This window comes from Notothenia rossii, assembly GCF_949606895.1.
Source record: "Notothenia rossii genome assembly, chromosome: 1".
NCBI classification, from domain to species: Eukaryota; Metazoa; Chordata; class Actinopteri; order Perciformes; family Nototheniidae; genus Notothenia; species Notothenia rossii.
Genome location: NC_136912.1, coordinates 39866619 through 39883320, shown reverse-complemented (window position 1 = coordinate 39883320; position 16702 = coordinate 39866619).

The window sequence follows — 16702 nt, the reverse complement described above, 5'->3', positions numbered from 1 at the left end:
GTAAAAACATGTCAAAAGCGGTAGACTACCGCCCAAATCGGTAGTGTTGGCATATAGTATAGTATAAAATATATGAATATTAATTTCATGATAAACATTGTGGAACAATGATGAAAAATGTGAATGGAAGTGGCGACGTAAAACTGACACAAAACAACAACAAACTTTTGCCGAGCCAATGGAGAGTTTCATCAGCAGCGGGTACAAACCACCAATGAGCGCTCAGCTCGAGATACCAGCGAGTCGAGAGAGTGAATTATATCTGCATTTTCTCTTTTGAGAAGCCCCCACCCCCCATGTTGCAAACTCTTTGTTTAAAGCTAATTGGCCATCGGAATGCGTGGAGTAAGTCTCCCAAGGGGGATGCTCACATTCCAAAGCTCCCCCCCCTGTGATCTCCCAACCCCCAGTCTGTAGGTTTGTGTTCACTGCAGCATGTCTGATAGGCCCCGCCCCCCGCACACAGAGAGACACAGGGAGATCGCTCTTCTGGAGTGAAGAGAGCGGAAATAATGATATTGCAAGTTAGAAACGTAAGATGCATTTTGACAGACAAGATGGCCAGTCCGCCACTGCACCCAGCCCAGCCCACGTAAACTGTCAACGGGGGGAGCCTCGCTGCTGGGGGAACGCTGGACCTAGTGTCCCGACCGGAGTGGGAATAATAATAATAATAATAATAATAATCCATGCATTTTATCCATTAATTTCCCCAACATTGTAGTAAAAAAAACACAAGTTTAATCCATGTTGGTGTACTACAACTACAAAAAGCATCGGTTTGTTTTCTCATCAGGAAATGCAGACCAGCTCAAATAAACAATTTTTAAATCATCTTCCTCATGATCATTTAATGTATCATATGTTCGCCGAATTGACATGAAAGCACTAATAAATGTAGTTTCATCCACTTGAGTTCACAACTACAAAAATAATCGATTCGTTTTTGTATCGTATCCTACGGGAGGAAATTCAGCAGCTCTCACTACCGATTTTTAGTCCTAATTTAATAGTCATCTTCACCACGATCATTTATGTTTATGTTCCCCGAATTGACATGAAAGCACTGACAAATATGAATATACTGTAGTCAACTTCATTAAAACGTTATTAACGTGCCTAAACTCAGTAATTCACAATTTCTACGCATGACAACAAACTTTGTCCGTGTTTGGTTCTCTCGGCGCACAGTGAAGCGTTCCCGCATTGACGTCACTTCCGGCTTCCCCCAAAACTTCAAAATGAGTCGAAGGAATTTCCCCGCAAAGTTAGAAATTATCGATATTTATCGGAACGGTATCGCACCTTCTTTTTGAAACTGAAGGTTCGAGATGACTAGTAGCCCAATATTTCATTGCACAACAGTTTTTGGGATGCTGTCACAAGCTCTTTAAACTGTCGCACTTTCTGTTGTTTCTATCGCGCATTGCCGGTATGAAAGGGTCTGTGCCGGAAATATCAAACATTTAATAAAAGTGAAAAACAATTAACAAGACTTAACGTATTAATAATAAATTATATTTATTCCGTTTGGATGTAGGATTTTTGACTTTGTTTAGAGCAGCAGTGATCTTCAGCAGAGAACTAAGCGCTGTCAGACCGGACCTAACCATGAAAAGTATTATCATCTGAAATTAATCATTATGTTATTCATATTAAATACATATTGTATTTTTACAACTTGTATTTAGAAATACTCTGTTGTAATTATTGATGCATAAATGTGTTCATCCATTCAATGTGGCATCTGCTATAATGGGGTTAATGTATGATATTACTTAATAATACAATACATTATAATATATGATATGATAATTATATTTTAGTTTTATTCATTTCTTATTTCATAGTTTCTCATTATTATTATTTTTATCGCTCATCTTATTTTAGATTTTATTAATCTGTGTGAATCTGTGCTATCCTGTTTTTCACTCTTACCCTGTTGCTGTTTGAACTACTGAATTTCCCCATGGGGGTTAATAAAGGTCCATCTTATCTTATCTTAATGTATACGTTGATTTACTTCAATCTACTGTACTGTGTAAAAACACCCCAACAATATTACAAAAAATATACTGCATAAAGCAAACTATATACTTTATTTTATCTAAAATGTTGATGTTTTTTCATTATAGTAGCCTGTGAAAACCATAACAAATAAGAGTTTATGCTACAGTATTCAACAAACACAACTGCAGAGATGCAAACATTGCAAACAGAATAAGTTCTACAACACCCAGTTGTCTTTGTGTATTTGTGAATGAAGCGCCATCTCATGGTTAAATCCTGTAATTGAACAAATGGGGAAATTTGGCAACGCCCTCTAGCAATTTGGCAACACCCCCAGCCACTGGGATCCGCTGGGCTTGTGACTGGGACACACCCATGTGAGTCCTATCTGGAGTGCTACATCTGTACTTGAGCATAGCCAATTTAAATTAACCTTAGCATGCATACAGTTCCTACCTACATAATAATCATCCCTCTAAGTTACAAGGATGACCTTATTTTATCAACCTCAAACAGAAGCCGTTTGTTCAACAGTATTATCCCACTTAACGCTTAACACTTGTCTATTTCATTTTAACTTTTATAAATATAGTCTATGATTTTAACTTGGAGACTACTATTAGCATCGTTAGCACCGACGTAGCTACCACTGGCTTACACGCTAACCCAAGCCGTAACATTAATTACGTAGTTGATTAAAATCATTAACACATAAATAAGTACTTGAATTTCACTTTCCGCAAAACCGCAATCATGCACCGTCTGTTTCAACCGCAGAGCGAGTCACAATAGTCCGATATATAAGCATGAAGAACAAACAAACACGGCCGGGGGCAAGTTGTGTTCCCTGGATGAGCTGAACAGGCAGAGTGCCTGTAGCTTCACGGAGCAGCTAGCAGAGAGACAAGAAGCTAACAGCAGCAGTCACTTCACAGAGCCGTCACTCAATGTGACCACGCCCTAATTTATGCTAAAACTTTAAGACCTAATATAAATAAAAGGGTCGTGTTAGAAAACAATTCACTCACAGATCCATAATCATGACGGTGGAATCTAACTATATTCATAATAATATTTATTGCATCTGTAACAGAGTTATAAAGGTTGGTGTAAAATCCGGGTTAAATTGGAGAATCACGCCATCTGGTGTTACAAATGCGTGCCTGCATTACTGTAGCTTTGTTACCGCAATGGATGGTGGGAGATTCTCATACCGCGTGAGGATCTTTTGAGAAACGTGTCCTTTTTATGTGTCCATTCAAACGCAGAAACGCAGTGAAATAAACCAAAGTATTCACCAGCTCTGAGTGGTCTGTTGCTGAGGGGACACTACACCGGGGGTTATATTGGTGCCGTGACCCGTTCTTCACTACGCCGGGCCAGGGTGAATGTCTTCTCGCCGCTGCAACGTTTTGGAGCTTCAATTCCTTCAGTGTGTTGGACTCTCAGGTTTATTTTGTTGATATAAGCCTTATTCTTTTGAACTTGTCATTTTATTTTGGTTTACTATCGATGAAACATGAGTTCCAGTAGATTTAATACCTTTGAAATCACTCCTTTCAATGTTGGTAGGGGTAGAGGGCTATGTAGCACACCTGTTCCATTTCCACTAGGTGACTTAAAGGTGGGGGATAGGAAAACTTTTGATGGGGATTCAGTGCACAGTCCTATCAGAAGTGGAGATGTGATGACACCTTCCCTCCAGCATACAGTAGAGTTATCTACACCACAGTGTTTTAGCACATCAGTCCCCAAGCCTCCTGATGATGTCGGACTAGCTGACCAAATGAGCACTATTGTGCAGCAGATAGGGCAGCAGCTAGCTGATAGCATTATGTTGCGCATTAACACTACAGCTGCTGTACACACGAGTCATGAAGAAAAATGCATTAAAAAAGACACACTCCCCTGCCAAACGCTGGATCTCTCCCAAGTTCAGCTAGTCACTCAGAGAGGAGTTAAAGACCCACCTATGTTCAGAGGAGAGAGTTCAGACACACTGCCTGTTGATGAATGGGAGGATTTGATGAGAAATTACATCAGGAAAAGCAGTATCCAGCCAGAGCATCAAGCTGAAGAAATTCTGATTCACCTGAGGGGCAGAGCAAAGGATGTTGTGAAGTTTGGGATAAGAAATAGTGGAATTGATGTCCAAGAGAAACCGCAGGCCATCTATGGACTCCTCCGCAAACATTTCAGCTCCAGCCATTGCTCTTCTGTGCCTCTGGCTGACTTTTATTCCACCCTACCAAAAGAACAAGAGGACCCATATGAGTACTGGCTCAGACTAAACAGAGCTGTCGATGTGGCTGACAGTTGTCTTAGGGAACAGGGTAAGGTGTTTGATAATCCCAGTATTGAAGTCACACGTATCTTCATCAGACACTGCCCCAGCAGAGATTTAGCTCTTACGTTTAGGTCCAAGACAATTGATAAATGGTCAGCACGAGAAGTTCAGGAAGTGCTAGATGAATACCATTTAGAGAAGGGACTGAGGTCTTCCACAGAGAGAGGCAGGATAAACATGAATGTAGCTGAGGTGAGCACTAATGTTGCTTTAGTGTCAGACATTCCCAAACAGGCACAAGCTGTGAGCCAGGACAACCCTGCTTTCGAGAGGTTGATTGGCATGCTGGAGAAGGTTTTGCTTCAGGCCCCTGGGTATGCTCAAGCTAATAGGAGGCAACATACTAGCAACAAGCCACCAAAGATTGAGGGCTTTATGGACATGCCTTGTTCTATATGTAATGACAGCTCTCACTCTGCTTTCATACACTGTCGAGAGAAAAGACTTTGCTTTCTGTGTCACTTACCTGGTCACCCAAGACGTGACTGCCCAGAGGGGAGACGTCCTCTTCACTACAACCAGCAGGGAAACTGAATGATCTGTGCAAGAGGGAGGATAGTGCAGATTATGTGAGTGAGCCTTCCACCTTGGATATGAAAGACATTGATGATTGTGAAACATTGTATGACACCTACAGCAGCATGGTGCCATCAAATAAGACACTGATTGTACAAAGGCTGCAAAGACTCCCGGAGACTGATAGTCTATTCCACACGGCTGTGACCACGCATAATGGACATGCTCTCAAAGCATTAGTGGACAGTGGATCTATGGCATGCACAATTAGTGAGGCAGCTGACAGAAGACTTTCACAATCTGTCCCTAACATGGAAAGGAAATCAGCTGAAGACTTTGTCATAGTTGGTTGTGGTGGTCACCTTGTTACTCCAACTGCCATGTATGATCTTACTGCATCAGTTTATGGCTATAAGGTAATAATTCCTGTTCTAGTTGTGCCAGGCCAGACTGATGAAATAATTCTCGGCAGCAATGCCATCAAGTGGCTCATTTCGCAGATGAAAAAAACTGTAAGTTGCCAAAATATCACATCTCCTGTGAGAAGTGTTCAGAGTGATAGTTTGCCCAAGTTGATGTCTCTGCTGTCCTCCTCAGATGAATGCAAAGGTGGAGCAGGGACTAACAAAATTGGCACGGCAAAACTGAAAAGATGTGTAACTCTGCAGCCAATGTCTGAAAGTTTGGTGTGGGCGAAATTACCTGAGTCTGATGTCTCTGCAGTAGGGAGTACAGTCATCATTGAGCCCACCCAGTCAAAAGCCAGACCTGCACAAATTATGGTGGGGAGGGTTGTCACGTCTTTATGGGGAAATGGCTGGGTTCCTGTCAAAATTGTAAACCCCACTGAAAAGCCACTCACCCTTAAAAAGAATGCAAAGGTTGCTGATGTGTCCCCCTGTCTTTCAGTGCAGGATTTACCAGATCCAGTTTGCGTCCAATCCAGTGCACAGTACACACACAGCCCGTCGCCTGAGCCAAGGTCAGAGGAGGAGATGTCCCGCATCTTGAGTGACATGGGTTTGCAGGATTTGGACCTCTCATCTTGTGAGGTCTCTCTCGAGTGGAAAGATAAGCTGATGAAAATCATTGAGCAGTATGAATCAACATTTTCGAAGCACAAAATGGACTGTGGCGAGGCAGTGGATTTTGTGCACAGAATACACCTGGTTGATGACAAGCCCTTCAGACTTCCATACAGGCGGGTTCCGCCATGCCACTATGACAAGCTACGGAATGCTCTGAATGACATGGAGGAATTAGGGATCATTCGCAAATCTCAGAGTGAATACTCATCACCCCTTGTCCTTGTTGTCAAACCAAATGGTGACCTTCGCCTCTGCAATGACTTTAGGTGGTTGAACGCAATAACAGTAAAATATGCACATCCATTGCCCCATCAGACTGATGCCCTTGCTGCGCTTGGTGGAAATGTGTTCTTTTCCACAATGGACCTCACATCAGGGTTCTACAATGTCGGGCTGCATGAAGATGACAGAAAATATACAGCGTTCTCCTCCCCATTCGGTCTTCATGAATACAACAGGATGCCCCAGGGCTTGTCGAACAGCCCTGCCACTTTCATGCGAATGATGATGTCCATCTTTGGGGATGAGAACTTCACAAGTCTGCTATGCTACATGGATGACCTCATGGTCTATGCTCCATCTGAACAGGTTGCACTTGAGCGTCTACAGATGGTTTTTTCACGTCTTGCTGCCAACCACTTAAAGCTCTCCCCTAAGAAGTGCTACTTTCTACGCAGGTCAGTCAAATTTCTGGGACACATTATTTGTGAGGATGGTGTTAAGACCGACCCGAGTAAAGTGGAGGTTATAAATGATATGCAGGAAGCTGACTTGATGGAGCAAGATGGGCAAACACCATGTGCTAAGAAAATCTGGTCTTTCTTAGGGATGGTTCTCTATTACCACCATTTCATTGAGGGATGTTCTGCCAAAGCTAAGCCGCTGTTCAACCTTGTGTCTGAGCCTGCCACACCGCACAAAAGAGGGAGAGGCCACAAACCAAAGTTTAAAAAAGGCAATGTCAGACTCTCTCCAACAGACTGGAATGATGAGTGCAAAGAAGCATTTGGAACATTGAAGTATGAGCTGGTGCACAGTGTCACTTTAGCACATCCAGATTTTAACGCCCATTCATTCTTGCAGTTGATGCCTCCTTTGATGGCATAGGGGCCGTCCTTTCACAGTTGCCTCCTGATGGAAAGATGGCCAGACCTGTAGCATTTGCTAGCAAGACACTTTCCCACTCTAAGCTGAACTATCCAGCACATCAACTTGAGTTTCTCGCTCTTAAATGGGCAGTTTGTGACAAATTTAGCCATTGGCTAAAAGGGCGACACTTCACAGTCTGGACGGATAAAAACCCATTGACATACATCTTGACTAAGCCTAGGTTGGATGCTTGTGAGCAGAGGTGGGTTTCAAAGCTTGCAGCATACAGTTTTGACCTGAACTATATCCCTGGTCCAAAGAATGTGGTCGCTGATGCATTAAGTAGAGAGCCATTTGTCCAGTCGTGCATGAGCCACCGTCTTGTGACTGAACCTTATGTGTTTTTACTGAACCACATGTCTGGGATGGTGGATAGAACAGTGCAGGATGCATTTAGGTGTACTAATAACTGCCAGGTGGTTGTTGATCAGTCCGAGGAAGTCGCTGTCATCACCCAGCCTCCTTCTCAGGGGTCCCTGTCATCACATGAAGTCTCAGCAGTGTTGGATGCACACGACACTGGAGGTGTCGGCCAAGTGAGAGGAACAGGACCAGCTGTTTTTCAGGTCACTGGTGTTGACCAGACTTCCTCTCTACCGAAGAGTGAACTTGTTAATCTCCAAGAGCAGGATGATGTCATAGGCAGGGCTCTCTATTACATCCAGCGCCGCAGGAGACCCACGAGACGTGAGCGTGCTGCTGAGTCTCGCGGAGTGACAAAACTGCTAAGACACTTGCCCAAACTCTCCGTCAAGGATGGCATTTTGTGCAAGGTAAAGAAAGACAGACAAATGAACACGACAATCCACCAAATTGTGGTTCCAGACTCCCTTAAGGCCCAGGTTCTCAATGGCATACATGACTCAGCTGGTCATCAGGGACAGGCCCGCACCCTTTCTCTTGCCAGGCAGAGATTCTTTTGGATAGGAATGGAACGTGACATCATCAATCATGTGAGGAATTGTTTCCGATGTGTGGTTGGAAAAACACCTGAGCCTAACGACCGTGCTCCTCTTGAAAGCATTTGCACCTCTGAACCGATGGAACTAGTCTGTATTGATTTCTGGACTGCTGAACAGACTCACAAAAAGTGTGTGGATGTTTTGGTAGTCACAGATCATTTTACTAAAATATCTCATGCATTCCCGTGTAAAAATCAGTCAGCTAAACAGGTCGCTCGTCGACTTTGGAATGACTTTTTCTGCATATATGGTTTCCCCAAACGCATCCATTCAGATCAAGGAGCCAATTTTGAGAGTCAACTCATTAAAGAGCTCATGGAGGTAGCTGGCGTCCGGAAGTCACACACCACCCCTTACCATCCTATGGGGAATGGAGTTGTCGAGCGGTACAACAGAACACTTGGGGGCATGATAAGGACCCTGCCTCCACATTCCAAGGCCAGGTGGCCACAAATGCTCCAAATGCTGACATTCTGTTACAATTGCACTGAGCAAGAGACAACAGGCTTTGCACCTTTCTTTCTCATGTTTGGGAGGATCCCACGTCTGCCAGTTGATGTTGTGTTCCAGCATGCCCTCTCTAGCAATGCTGTTGTTGACCATTGTGAGTTTGTTTCCCGCTTGAAACATGACCTGGCTGAAGCTGCTCATATTGCCCGGCAGAACAGTCGGACTGAACAGGCGCGTCAGGCAAATAACTACAACCGCAAAGCAAAAGGGTCACCTCTCACTATTGGTGACAGAGTCTTGCTTGCAAATCGTGGTGAGAGAGGGAAAAGAAAGATTGCAGACAGATGGGTTTCCACAGTTTATGAAGTGATATCTGTGAAGCCAGGAATCAATGTGTACTGCATTAGAGACCCTGTGACGTCAAAGGAAAAAGTTGTTCATAGGAATCTCCTGCTTCCTGTGAGTTTTCTCCCCGTGGGAGGTGATGAAGATCTTGAGTCAAGCTGCTCTTCTGTCGCTGGAAGTGGACAAAGTGACCCAGTGGTTTCTCTTGCTGTACAGAACAGTGAGACGAAGACAGTTAACTGGCTCCTGCAGATGGAGGATGCAAATGATGGGGATGAGACAGCCAGTCAGCCTGATTGTTCTTCAGTAGTGGATGTGAGCACAGCACCTTCAGAAGCAGAAGAGTCTTTGATATCACATGTTGTGTGTGAGCTTTTGAATTCCTCAGACTCTTTCGTACGTGTTGCACAGTTGCCCTCCACTGTTGAATGTGAGGTGCCCCAAGATGCATCTTTACAGTCCTCAGCAGAAAGAGCTCATTGTGTGCCCTCCCCTGACATGGCAACAGATACACAACTAGGTGCACTCACACAGGGCCATGTAGTTAGTGAACAGCCTCTTCCACTTTGCACTAGGGCAGGTAGACCTATAAAACCTCCAGCTCGACTCATTTGTGAAATGAATGAGCAGATTGTTGATGACTCAGTGTCAACAAGTGGTTCTTTGTTTTCTATTATGAGAGACATATTCTTTGGTTAGACTCCTGATAGTGATTATATATATATATGTTTTAGTTTTTTTTTTCAATTAGTATTTGCACTGTCTTACAGTGTCCCTCAGTAATTTCAAGATGTAGAAGAGTAATGTTTATTTTATAAGAGGTGTACACGGCATATTTTGTGTCTATGTTATGAAGGAGTTTGGCCAATCTCTTGCTGACTTGTTCCAAGTGGACAGTTTCAAACTGACTTAAACGAGGTTATGCTCAAATTTCTACACAGCTTGTATTTTGTATTTTGTATCTCCTGTGTGTTTTGTTGTTTTCTGTGTTTTGCCCCAATTTAGAATAATTTTAGGGGGGTGTATGTAACAGAGTTATAAAGGTTGGTGTAAAATCCGGGTTAAATTGGAGAATCACGCCATCTGGTGTTACAAATGCGTGCCTGCATTACTGTAGCTTTGTTACCGCAATGGATTGTGGGAGATTTTCATACCGCGTGAGGATCTTTTGAGAAACGTGTCCTTTTTATGTGTCCATTCAAACGCAGAAACGCAGTGAAATAAACCAAAGTATTCACCAGCTCTGAGTGGTCTGTTGCTGAGGGGACACTACACCGGGGGTTCCATGGGTAGAAACATGTTTTTTTCTGCTGTAAAGTTGGGCATTTTAACATGGGGGTCTATGGAAATTGCTCCTTTCTGCAGTCAGTCCCTATCGGCCAATATATGAACTGCAGTGTGTGCCACTTCCGTATTGGCGTCCCGGCTCTTCCACAGAGTTTGCCTCTTGGATATATCTGAACAACAAAGTGGTCAAAAATAATTTTATTCATTTTTTGGAAACATTTTCATGATCACTTTTTTCGTTTTACATTTTCATTTATTGTCATTTCCATTCAGTCAGTCATTAAGTGCTATTTAAAACGTTAATTTGCTACATATCCACACAAACAAACAAAGTGTGCAATCCAATGAATGTTAATCTAACTGGGTTTTGATAGATAACATATCTCTTTTTCTTCTCTGAATTATTTTTATTTATTTTGTGCAATAATAATAATAATAATAATACATGGGACTTTTATAGCGCTTTTCATGAAACTCAAAGACGCTTTGACAGAGAATTTAAGAAAACACAACAAAAAAAAGACAAAGAAATACAAAAAGAGATAAACAAAACAGAAAAAATGCGGGGGGAGTGGGGTGGTCAGTGGTTGAATGCAGTGTTGAACAGGTGGGTTTTGAGTGATGTTTTGAATGCTGTGAGGGAGGAAGAATCTCTGATGGATTGGGGTAGTGAGTTCCAGAGGGTGGGTGCAGCAACGGAGAAGGCTCTGTCGCCCCAAGACTTGAGGTTGGTCCGGGTGGGGAGGGACAGGAAGTTGGCAGTGGCAGAGCGGAGGGAGCGAGTGGGAGTGTGTCTGTGGAGGAGGTCAGTCAGGTAGGATGGGGCCAGGTTATGGAGGGCTTTGTACGTCATCAGGAGGATCTTGTACTGAATTCTCTGGGGGATGGGGAGCCAGTGGAGCTTGATGAGGACGGGTGTAATGTGTTCACGGATTCGGGTGTGGGTGAGTAGACGGGCGGCAGAGTTCTGGATATATTGAAGTTTGTTGAGGATTTTTGCAGGTGAACCATAGAGGAGGCTATTGCAATAGTCCAGACGGGAGGTGATGAAGGCGTGGATGAGGGTTTCGGCAGCAGTGGGAGAGAGGGATGGACGTAGACGGGCGATGTTTTTGAGGTGGAAGAAGGCTGTCTTTGTGATCTGTTTGATGTATCTGTTGTAGGAGAGGGTTTGGTCAAATATGATGCCTAGGTTCCGGATGTGAGGGGAGGTTTGAACTGGGAAGCCGTCTATGTTGAAGGTGAAGTTATGGATAGGTGTGGTGAGCTTCTTTTGTCCAATGATTATTATTTCAGATTTATCGCAGTTGAGTTTCAGGAAGTTAAGTTGGAGCCAGGATTTTATTTCAGTGATGCAGTTTGTCAGGATGGAGTGGGTAGCAGTGGAGATGGGCTTGGTGGAGATGAGAAGCTGGATGTCGTCGGCAAAGCAGTGGAATTGAAGTCCATGACGGCGGATTATGTGACCAAGGGGAAGCAGGTAGAGAATGAAGAGGAGGGGGCCGAGAACTGAGCCTTGAGGGACACCTTGGGGGAGAGGAGCGGTGGGGGATTTGCAGTTATTGATGTAGATGAACTGGTTTCTGTCAGAGAGGTATGAAGTGAACCAAGAGAGGGCAGTGCCGGTGATGTTGAAGGTGGTTTCAAGACGGGTGAGGAGGATGGAGTGATTAATGGTGTCGAAGGCAGCGCTGAGGTCAAGGAGGATGAGGAGGTTGAGGTTACCAGCATCGGAGGAGAGGAGAAGGTCATTTGTAATTTTGAGGAGTGCGGTTTCGGTACTGTGGTTTGAGCGGAATCCGGATTGAAAAGTTTCATAGAGGTTATTAGCAGAGAGATGATGCTTAAGTTGTGACGCTACAGCGCGTTCCAGAACTTTTGACAGAAAGGGTAGGTTCGAGATTGGTCTGAAGTTATTAGGGTTGTCAGGGTTTAGTCCGGGTTTTTTCAGAATAGGGGTGATAGCAGCTATTTTGAGGGACGGTGGGACGGTGCCAGAAGACAGGGAGGAGTTGATTGCTGTAGTGATGAGTGAAGAGAGAGTAGGAAGGCAGGCCTTAACAAAGCTGGAGGGGATGGGGTCCAGGGTGCAGGTGGCAGTTTTCATTCCTGTGAGGAGATCAGAGAGGTCAGTAGGGGAGACAGAGGAGAACTGGGACAGGGGTTGGCAGGATAAGGGGGGGCAGGTGGCTTGAGGGAGAGCTGGTGTGGTAGTGGTTAAGCTGCTGTAAATGTTGTCTATTTTGCTTTGAAAAAATTTGAGAAAAGAGCTGCATTTGTCTACTGTGAATGACTGAGTGGTGGTGTCCAGGGGGCTGAGGAGTTTGTTTATTGTGGAGAAGAGTGTTTTGGGGTTTCCGGAGCCAGAGTGGATTAACTGAGAGTAGTAAGTGGTGCGGGCATGGAAGAGGGCATCTTTATATTGCTGTAGGTGGTCTTTGTAGGTTTGAGAATGAATTGTGAGACCTGTTTTATTGCGGAGTCTTTCAAGTTGCCGGGCACGGGTTTTCATCAGACGGAGTTCAGGGGTGAACCAGGGAGCAGAGTGGGTGAAGGAAACTGTTTTGGTTTTTATGGGTGCAAGTTGGTCAAGGCAGGAGGACAGAATGTTGTTGTAGTAGTCAGTGAGATCAGAGGGGCTATGGAGGTCCACAAAGGGAGTGGTGGATATTTTTTCAGAGAGGGAGGATGAGAGCAAGGTAGCTGAGACAGAGCTTAATTTACCGAAGTTGATTTTGCGTTTTTGCTTTGGTGGTGGGGTGGGAATGTTGATGGTCATGGTGATGGCTAAGTGGTCAGAGAGGAAGAGGTCTGAGCCAGACAGATGGTGAAGGTTTAGTCCAGTCGAGCAAACAAGGTCCAGAATGTGGCCACGGTTATGGGTCGGAAAGTTGACATGTTGAATGAGTTTGAAGCAGTTAAGCATGTCCGTGAAGTCTGTAGTTATTGTAGAGTCAGTGGAGTCCATGTGGATGTTGAAATCACCAAGTAGGAGGACTGAGGTGGAGAGAGAACAGAGCTGGGTCAGAAATTCAGAGAAATCAGAGAGGAATGATGGGTTTGGTTTGGGAGGGCGGTAGACAACTGCCAGGACTGACTGTGTGTGACCAGAGAGTTTAAAAGCCAGGTGTTCAAATGAAGGAGCAGATGAGATGGGGATGAGGCTGGTTTTAATGTCCTGTCGGTGTATTACGGCAATTCCACCACCTCGGCCCTCCGAGCGTGGCTTATTTATGTATGAGTATCAATTGGGTGTAGTGAGGTTGAGTGAGAGATAATCCAGAGGTTGTTGCCAGGTTTCTGTCAGACAGAGAAAGTCCAGTTTATTGTCCAGAATGAATTCGTTGAGAATGTGACTTTTATTGTTGAGGGACCGCGTATTAAACAGAGTGAGCTTCATATTGCTTTGTGTGGTGAGGATTGACTCAGGTGTCATTGCCAGGGCTTGCAGACAGGGGGCGCGCTCGTCTGTATTGTTGTGATGACGTAGTCGAAAGGTGGGTGTGCGCTCAGCCGACCAGAATACGGGGATGGAGTGACCTGTGTGAAAGTAAACAAACTTGCGACCGGAGCCTCTATGGATGTATCTGGTTCGTTTTAGAAGTTTGTGGTTTTTGATGACAGAGATCCATAACGGTGTGGAATGGTTGTTGAGTTGTAGAAGTCTCGCAGCGGAGTACCTCAATGCCATGCCAGGCAGGAGAGACGGAGCGTTGAGTGGACAGGTGAGCCGGGCAGCCGCTAGCATTAGCAGCTAGCGGGTATCCTGCAGCTTGATGACTGCAGAGGTGCAGGCAGCTAGCTCCAAGTAGTCCACGGAAGAGGGGTCCAGGCCAGCCAAAGGCAGGACACGTTTTGAGAAGTCCGGGAATGGGGTGGAGGCAGCGTTGGAGGAGCTAGGCAGGTGAAGCCGGGAGGATCAGAAGGAGAGCAGGTGGAGCGGCGAAACGGAGCCGGTGTTTTCAGGTAGGAATCATTATTAATCAAACTATTATTTGTTTATACATTTTAAGAATGGTGTTTATCTTTTTTGAGAATTAGTTCCTATTTTATTTTATTTATTTGGGTCTACAGCAGATGATTCAATTCAATTCAAAACCTTTATTTATTCAGGTGAAAACCCATTGAGATCATTGACCTATTTTTCAATGGTGACCTGCTGAATATGATACAAATGTTTGTGTCAGTAAATGTGTACTAACAGAGGCGGGGGTGTGTGTGGAAACAACGGGGACAGAGCTGGCTGTTGTCAGACGATCAGCTGTGCAGCGTCATCACAAACGGACGTTGCTTCACGTGACGCTCCGGAGGAAAGGACGCCCCATTGCTCTTAAAACTCATTTCCCTGCTTCTCGTGGTTTCTTTGCAGCATCTCTCCATGCTTCCCTGGTGGGAGGGACTAGTCGCAGGGAAACAACGCAAGTGAGGGACGCAAGGAATCCATTTAACCCCAGGGCCCCAGGTGAGAGAAGTGAGCTGATTGCAAGAGCCTGCAGGAAGGCGGGATCTGAAATTACAGGAGAGTTAAGATGTGCCAAACCAAAAAACAACAATAATATGTGTCTAACTTGTGACAGAACCCAGAGTTGGGTGTAACGCGTTACTGTAATAATATTACTTTTGTCGGTAATGGAGCAGTGTAACGCGCTACTTTTATAATTCAGTAATCACACTACAGTTACTAACATTCCCACGACACGCGTTACTTCGTTACTTACTAAAATCAGTCATAATCACACTGAAAGATGAGAGGGGTTTCCGCCGCAGTTTTATATGTACGTATTATGCGCGACTTGCGCGTCCACATCTCCACGTGCAGTGCTGCATAAACATGGCTGAGTCAGCGATAACTTTCGAGGGGTGGAGGTATGCCCATTATTTTGAGTTTGTCCGAATAATAGACAGGAATGTGACGGTGAGGTGCAAACTGTGTCCAGGCCAGAAGCTGTTGTCCACTGCTGTAAACACATGTGTTTGCTTGTAAGTCGCTTTGGATAAAAGTCGCTTTGGATAAACACATGCTAAGGTGAAGCTAACGCACACGCTATTTGTTGTTTGTTTATATCACGTAGTCTGTTCTTCTTCTCTGTCTTCCGGTTGTTGCATGTTTTGAATGACGAATACACACTACAGACGCCTGCTGGTAAGGAGAGTTATTGCAACTCACGCATGCGCAGTTCGTACGTGCTCGGCGAGTAAAGTAACGAGTTACTTTATGTAGAGAGTAACGAAGTAGTGTAATATATTACTTTTTTAAAAAGTAATATGTAATATGTAATATATTACATTTTTTTAGTAATGACCCCATCTCTGACAGAACTCCCCCTCTATGGACGGCTCTTGACGTCCCACGGGATGATCGGGATGAGTCAAAGATACTGCGAGCGGGTACCCATGAACGCTCTTCAGGACCATAACCCTCCCAGTGTAACAGGTACTGCAACCCTCTTCCACATCGCCGGGATTTGATGAAGCGACGGACAGCGTAAACCAGAGGTCGCGTTAACCGAATATTTTCCGTCTATGACGGATTTTTTTTAACAATGACGGAAAAATCTGAAAGCAGTCCGTCATTTTAACAGATTAGGACAAACTCGGAACAGAGCCAAAGTTTCCCCGCAGCGAGGCTCCGGTGTTATGCCATGTTATGCATGCCTGCCAAAAAGGAAATTTTACAGTTTCCAAACCTAACTTTGTCGTACAAATCATTGAAATGTCTGTGAATCTTGGCTTTATGCTGTGCGCGCTCCCGCGAGGTGCAGTGGGCATGCATAACACGGCGCTAACAGTTCACGAGCGTGCTCTTCTCCCTCTCATCAGAGTTGTATAAAGGCCGACGGGTAATATTGGATTTTGAAGGAAATGTTACGATCCTCTCCGTCAAAATGACGGACAGCGAAAAGCTCTAGCGCAACCTCTGGTTTAAACAGTCCCCCCGTCGATAATCCGGGGTGGTGGTGGGGGTCTAGAGGGGGGCTGAAGAGGGCTCACATTAACTGTTTTGATCTTGGACACATGGAAGGTGTGAATCCTCATAGAAGGGGGCAAGCGCAGGTGGACAGCTGCAGGGCTGATGACCCTTGATATGGGAAATGGGCCTGCAAAACGGGGTGCCAACTTCTCAAGTCTGAGAGGGAGGTCCCGTGTGGGGAGCCAGACACGTTGCCCTGGGGAGTACTGTGGAGCTGGCTTGCGACGTCGATTGGCGGACCGTTGATAACGGTCGGAAGAGCGCTGTAGCGCGGAGCGGGCCTTTAACCACATGCGTCAACATCGGCTTACCAACGGCTGGGCTGATGGGACGCTGGCCTCACGTTCCTGTGCAGGGAAAAGGGGTGGCTGGTATCCACGGGAGCATTGGAATGGGACTACTGACCAGTAGCAGAACTAGGAAGGGTGTTGTGGGCATACTCCATAGAAGCTGCCACGCCCAGGAGGGGGGAGTGGAGGAGACAAGACAGCCTAACCCCTCGATTCCACCGGGTCCGTCTGCGTCGCGTTACGGCCACGTTATGGCTGCGCCGTGGCGTTCACAAAGATCGCGACCA